Source organism: Macrobrachium rosenbergii, chromosome 12 (assembly GCF_040412425.1).
Source record: "Macrobrachium rosenbergii isolate ZJJX-2024 chromosome 12, ASM4041242v1, whole genome shotgun sequence".
In the NCBI taxonomy this organism is placed as follows: Eukaryota; Metazoa; Arthropoda; class Malacostraca; order Decapoda; family Palaemonidae; genus Macrobrachium; species Macrobrachium rosenbergii.
The window spans coordinates 86,621,542-86,629,683 of NC_089752.1; positions in this window are offsets into that span (position 1 = coordinate 86,621,542).

Consider the following 8,142-nt stretch of genomic DNA (forward strand, 5'->3'; position numbering starts at 1 on the left):
CTATAATAAACCCTTCAGGTTACTCATGTTCACATTTATTGCATGTGCTATTCATAAAGCATTGCGTAATCCATAATTAACTGCATTTCGTTAGGTCCGTGTCATTAGTTAGTGCCACAGCCGTATGATAGTAGGCTATGTCAGGGATTTACCGTATGCCCATTGCCTAGGAGTAGAGTTCCCCTGTCATCAGAGACAGCCAGTAGGAGTTGTCTATACCGTTGTGTGGGTTAGGCTCTGCTGTAGTAAGTTAGCAACACAAGTATCCATCTTAGCAGTTAGGTAGGTCCATTCAGCTATTGCAGTGCAAAAGCACAATTCATGTAGGGACACTAGCTGTCTGGTCAGGATGAATAGCTTACTTAGCCAAGACCTTCATGCCCGAAAGGGTGTGAATGACTTATCAAAGGGGGTACCTTTCACTTATTTTCACTCCTCCCTCTTAACCAGCCAATTAATAATTCGAATTTCTGAACAAAAACACTTCTCAGTTAACTGGTAGGCTTGATTTACTGGTGGGAAAGAAGTGAGCGGCCTATTTTGAACTCAGGTAGGACAATAGCACCCCTTTGACCCCCCTTGTTATCACGTGTCCAGTGATATAGGGGAATCCAGACTGTGAGGTAGACTGGGAACTTAACCCTTAAGTACCTAACCCTAAGATCTATTTTCCTACACACTTTTGCTGGCTGTGTGACTATTTTGCAGGATGACTGACCTAATCCAACGGACGCCAATGCCACCAAAGACGCATCTTGCCACTCATAACCAGAGACTTGGTACCCAGACGGCAACACAAAAGGTCGCACTGCTCTCCACTCATTTTTTTCTTCTGGAGGGACTAAGGCATCGGACGACCGTTCCTTGTATGTTAAGCGTGAATATCCACAGGCCCTAAAAGGTACGTCAGAAGCAATTAGTCCCCGAGCCAGTCTTTTTCTCTCAGTGAAGTTCTCTCCTTTTCTTTTTTTTTTTGAATTTTCACTTTTCATTCTCCAAACCAAACCCTTTGTTAAGAACCTAACGCCAAAGCAACCCAGAATACGTCCCCATGACTTATCCAAACCTCGAGCTAACTCAATTCAGTGATCAGTAGTAGATTACTCCCTCCATAGTGTTACTATGGGCTAATTAAATTTCATTAATCAATTCTTCCATGGTGCATTGTTTAGCATAGTGTGAGAGAAATTCCTTTGTGTGGAATGCTAATCCTGGATTCTCTTACAGGGTCCTCACTACTATCCTGGTCAGTCAACCCAGCCTTGCGAACTCAAATCATCTTAAAAGTACTGCCATTTCAACAAAAGCATGACTTCCCTGATACGCAGTCTGGGGAGCAATATCCTGTTTCAGCTTTTCATTGTACGCAAGACGACATTAACTCGTTAGATGCAGAGATTTATTGCACATTGCCAATTTGCTTTTTTCTCATTATTTGAGTTTACTTGCTGTATTATCAACCTTTCAGATTACCGCCTTGGTTGTTTTTTTCTGTAAATAAACTCAGTTTAACGTAACTTGCTAATCCTTTCCCATGGTGGCCTTCCAATCACGACTTAACTAATGGTAATATCAAGGTAAGTTGTCCTTTTCGCCTTCATTTTGTTACAGGTTGGTCTTCTTTGTTGGCCCCTTAAGGCAGTAACTAAAAAAAAAAAACCCTTGCATCCTCCAAAGAGACTCAATCTGTAAGAATATATATATATATATATATATATATATATATATATATATATATATATATATATATATATATATATATATATACATATATATATATATATATATACATATATATATATATATATATATATATATATATATATATATATATATATATATATATATATATTATATATATATATATATATATATATATATATATATATATATATATATATATATATATATATATATATATATATATATATATATATATATATATATATATATATATATATATATATATATATATATATATATATATATATATATATATATATATATATATATATATATATATATATACATATATATATGTATATATATATATGTATATATATATATATATATATATATATATATATATATATATATATATATATATATATATACATATATATATATATGTATATATATATATGTATATATATATATATATATATATATATATATATATATATATATATATATATATATATATATATATATATATATATATACATATATATATGTATATATATATATATATATATATATATATATATATATATATATATATATATATATATATATATATATATATATATATATATATATATAGTACGTATTTCAAGTGGTGCTGGGGTTTACTTTACTGTAATCAGTAGGACCTTGCAATAAAACCCTCGGAATGCTGTAACTAGAGATAAAGAAGAGCAAATAATAAGTGGTAGGTCACCAAGTGAGAATTCTGTTCTTAATACTTAATTTATTTACACATGCAATTGTGAATCAAAGGTGACAGATCTCACAAAAATGAAAATATACAATAATCACTGAATTGGAGGTTAGCACATCTAGTAATTCAACGGTGTACATAATGGACCATATATAACAAGTGTTTAAATTTTCAAGCAGCAATGCAATCATATCAGCCTGGTAGGGTGGATTCCTCTTGGCAAATCAGGATGGCAGAAGAAACATCTACTTGGTAAACTACACTCTCAACACTCCTGACGAGACTTATAATAAGATAATATCTTTCTTAGGATGAGTTAACAAACAGGTAAAATGGATTGCATTACTCTAATCACTTCTAGCAAGGGAATGGCGTTACTCTACTGGCATTGATAAGTACACAGTTAAAAAAGTCAAAGGAAAAGGGATTGAATTAAATCATGAATTGTGTGAGAGAGCCATCGAATCAATGAAAAAGTTACACTGACTTAGAACTAACCCTCGAATCCCAGGACATACTATACTTTACTTCTTTGTGATGGTTAGATAGAAGTTTCTCCATGTGAGGTAGATCTGAACTACCTTGCGATGACGCCTGGCTCAAAGGTCAAAGTCCTCCAAGTGTATGGGAAGGTGGGGTCCTGCCTGGCACGCGGCTCAATGCTCAAATGGGCAGGGCCTTCGACAGACTCAGGTGGACTGACAGGTGAGCTCTGCTGACTTGCCCTTTTTATGGCAGAGATGTGCTGGAGGCTTGGCTTCCAGCGATGACCCGGGCACTTACCTGCAGATTAGAGGGAAAGATTCTTCACCAGTAAATGGAAAAAGATGTGGGGGTTAATTAGATATGAGGCTTAGCTAGAAGGAAAAAGTGATCTTCTCTGGGTGTTTTCCCTGGTGACACATTAAGGGATCATGTACTGTGGGTCTACCTATCCCACTACTCAAATGGAAAATTTTTCTGAATTACAAAAGAAATAAGCAATACAGCCACGAAAAGTTCTAAAAGCCCCCTTTAAGTTGACATTCTACTTCCTTTTAGGTATGAAGGTCTGCACTAGCTAGCTGCTGGTATCGGTTATGTAATTATCTCCCTGGGGAGGGGTGAGCTTGCTAGCTAACTTATCTCAGCATCCCTGACACTAGCGAAAGGGGTGTCTGCATTTATTTAAAGTTACTGTCTGTGGAACAAAATGAACTGGTAATGCTACTGACTCAAGGTCATAAAAACAGCTAACTGAATTTCACACAGAACTAAGCTAACGCAGTACCAAAATGATAAATAGCTACATGCAGGTAATAATCTATGACATAATGTACATTGACATGGAGTATGTTAGTAATGTAAGTTTATCAACATGAAAACATTACAATACCCATGAAATAGTTACTCTATGATACTGCGACACAAATATAATAAAATGAAACACAGTGTTATAAAGAATGCAACAAAATTGCTAAAATGGCTAGGAGATGCTCTTCAGCTTGTTGGGCTCAAGAAAAGGCTTACCAAATACAAAAAAAATTCTTTCAATGCAACAATACTGATTTAAGGCAGGATCAGGGGTAGGATTGCTCTGTTAAAATGAGGCACAGTTACAGCTATATATATGAATGCCATGAGCTCAGTGGCTCTGATTTAATACAAGAAATGGGATCCTAAAGCTATGTGGAATACATACATGACACTGTGCAAGGCACCAGGTCCAGGAGAGCACCTATGCTATGTCATTATTTGTGCTTTAGGCACTTCACCTTCCAGCTGTAGCACTGGAGGTTTAGCCCCTTCATGCGGGTAGCCTTTCAGTTACTTCTCCTGGAAGTTCTGGAATTGTAGTTATTAGGTGGAGCTGACTACGTTTCCTCAAGGGAACAGTGCTTCATCTCCATTAATTTTCCTCAGGATCAACTGTGGGAATGAGTACTGGCTTTATTGGTGGCTCTGACTCTTCTAATCCACCTTTAGCATGGGATATCTCAGAGGGAACCGGTGGGGCCAATTCCTGAGAAGGCTCAAGAGTGTCCTCAGAGTCTAAGCTGGGAGCGGCACTGGAGGCTACATTACCAGATGGAGCGGGTACCATGCTAGCCACTGCCTTGGCTGCTGTGACAACCTCAACAGCAGCAGTGCCAACAATGGGTCTGAACTAGTGCCATCCACTTCAGCTGCTGCGACAACCAGAGTAAGGGTGGTGCCATCTATCTCTGCCAACTGTCATTGCAGTTCCTGGATTTGGGCAACCAGCTTGGCTCTTAGGGAACTGTCCACCAGAGTCTTGTCTTCTGAGGACTTAAGAAAAAGGATGAACTCATTCCTGGTGCAAAAGTTTCGCAGATTGCAAGATGTCCTGAAGGGAGATCGAGGGTGTGCTCTGGCACTGGCACTCAGGCAGGTTCAGGCACAGGAGCTGAATTAGGGAATGGCTCAATGTCTGTGACAGACAGAGTACTGCCCTGATCAGTGCATTCAATTGGTACTGGCAATGGCTCAATGGCAGGGTGGGAAGAATCATCTGCCCCTGACGGAGACAGAGGGAATTGGGTCTCCTGAAGGGAGATTGGAAGAGGGTTCAGGCTCTGGATCTGTGGCAGGCCCAGGTCTTGGCACTGGTTCTTCGTCTGGCCAAAGCATACTGATTCAGCTGAAATCTGCTTATTCCAGCTCTGGCAATGGGTTTTTGCCAGGCCAACGCAAACTGCTCCATCTGAAAGCTATTTCATACCACTGTAGGGCAGGTGCAGACTGTGGCACTGTCTCAGGCTCAGGCATGTCGAACAAGCTGTCTATCCCTAGGTTACCTGGCAGTGGGTCTGGAGGAAGGCCAAGGTTGGGCTTCGGAAAGAGGTGGGAGTTCTCTTCCACTTGTGCCATGGCTGGTTCATGCTGTCTTTCCTTCTCCTCTTCATACTTAGCAGCATCAATTAGGGCTTGAACCCAGTTTGTCAGATCTGCTGCCCTCAGTCCCAGAAGTTTCAATACCTCTGTGAAGGCCTTGATTTCCTCAGTGGCAGACATGTTGCTGATGCTTGGTGCAGAGCCTGATCTGTCTCAGAAATGCTAAAATCTTAGGATGGCCATACAAACAATTGTGTGGAATGGAAAAGATATTTTGAACTGGGCAGGTTGTAATACAAACAAAATAAGAAAGTGGGCATGTATAAGGCTCCAGCTACAATAAGAGTGCCCCTGTGGTAAGGAAGACACTAATAAAATTTAATAAAGTGGGCCAGTATAAGACTCCAACTACAATAAGAGTGCCCTATGGTAAAGAAGACACTAATAAAGTTTGGGATTAACACAATGCATGGGCCATAGCCTACAATGCAGAAGTGTGAGTATTTGAAACACAAAGCATCGGTTAAAGCCTAGGAATGCAAGGGTGTAATTATAACACAATGCAAGGGTCAAAGCCTACAACTGCAAAGGTATAGTTATTTGGACTGAAGGCACGGGTCAAAGTCTACAATGCAAGGGTATGACTACTCCAACACAAAGCATCAATCAAAACCTACAAATGCAAAGGTATAATTACATAATACAATGCAAGGGTCAAATCCTATGCATGCAAAGGTGTAATTATGTGAATTTGCTTGACTTGCCCACAGACATTGTGGTAACAGGGACAGGGGTGTGGTTATTTTACCCAAAATAAAATAGTATGCATGGGTAAATCTGGCATTCACCACAACATGTCTTAGAAAATGGAAATAATTCCCACCAGTGTCTAGTTTTTTTTCAGAATAACAAACATGTGCAAATCTAATACGGCTACCAAGATACCCTAGCTCCCACTGGTGTCTGGCTATGGGGCAGCAGATCACAGTGTACTTATGGATTCGTTTTATTCTAGCAATAATTAAATTTATTTATCTTAGGCATAGCAGAAAATCAACACTTGTGCGGACAGTGGTATTAGTAAAGGACATGATTCCAGAAATTAATATCTGACACGTAGGGTTAAGGTTTGCTAATTTGAATGACTTGATTATTGTAAAGGCAATGGTCATAATTTAATGAATTCATACACCAAGTTTAATTATCATGTTCCCTACAATGATGGGTAACAAGGAATACTTAAGAGAAAAAAAAAAACCTCTCTCAAATTAAATAAACAAAATGTAACTTTAAGGATGTGTAGTAAAGATAAGAGCAGAGCTAATAAAATGCGAAACTTTCCCTCTTACATTACAATGAACGATATGGCAGTGATCAGTTGCCTATAAAGGAAGAAGTACATATGTATACATTTATTTTCAAATGCAAAAATTACTATGCTCTTGGAGCAATAATAATAAGAGTTGTTTTTTCTTGTCCCTAACTTGAAAGTAATTTGTAAAATTTAAAAGTAGCTGGAAAATTATATTCTAAAAATGATATCAAAACCTTGTGAAAATAATAAAAAATGTGTGTTATGAATGAAATGAGAACTCTCATCAGTGCAGTCAACAAATGACAGCGATTCTAAGATGGATGATTTGCTTTGACAGTTGAAGGTCACGCGGGCGAGCTTGTTTGTAAACAAAAGCAGGTTCAAGATGGTCGTCTTTGTTATGATGGGAGACTAGTCATGTGCGAATAATGGTGTACAAACACAGCTGATTAACGAGTGATTCGTATAAAACAAATGAACACACGTGATCTCTTTCTAAGTATGCGATACCAAAAGAGATACACGAATCTTCTCTGATGGAATGATACACGAATATGTGTAGAAGTGAATTAACACATGCAAATGCAAATAATTACTCTACGAAATTAGGAATCTTAAAATAGAACTGTTTTCTTAACACGAGAACAAAGTGGGAGGAGTCTGTGGTGTATGGGTCGCCCTGTAGAGCAGTCGGTGGCTGCTAGCTGAGCGGGGAGTGTTTGCCAACTGTGGTATTCCTTATCAGCGTGAATTTTACAATTTCACTTCATGAACAGAAAGAATTGCACACTTTCTCCCAACGTAAACTGTTCACGGATCACACACCAGCTAACTTCCTAACTTGTATATGCAAGATTGCTACATGCAGAGCAAAACCCTATCTCAAATAACTAACTCACAACCTAACTACTGAGTGAATGGCAAGACACACACGCTGTTATCTTGTTGACGCTCGGGAAATGTTTGTTGCTGCCGACATATATATATATATATATATATATATATATATATATATATATATATATATATATATATATATATATATATATATATATATATATATAAACTCACTCCATATACTGTGGTTCTACCTATCCCCTACTCAAATGGAAAAGATTTCTGAAGTATTAAAGAAATAAGCGATGTATTGTGTAAAATTGTAATATATGTATATATATACATGTACATACATACATATATATATATATATATATATATATATATATATATATATATATATATATATATATATATATATGAATATAAAAAGGCCCATAAAACACTATTTAAACGTTGCATAAAAACTATGTATATTTCGGGCACTAGCTTCTGTGCTCCTGTTCACTGGTAGAATATGGACAGATGAAATGTTATAAGGGTATATATACAAAGCATATATAGGTGCGGCATTAAGTCTCCGATGGTATACAGGTGACCGTTTCCTAAGAAGGAGGAGAATAACCAATTCCCTAGTGGTTTTTGGCCTCATTAACTCCCGTTTGGCAACGATTCTGGAGGTCGTGTTCTCTGGGCCACCTTCTTCAGGAGCGAT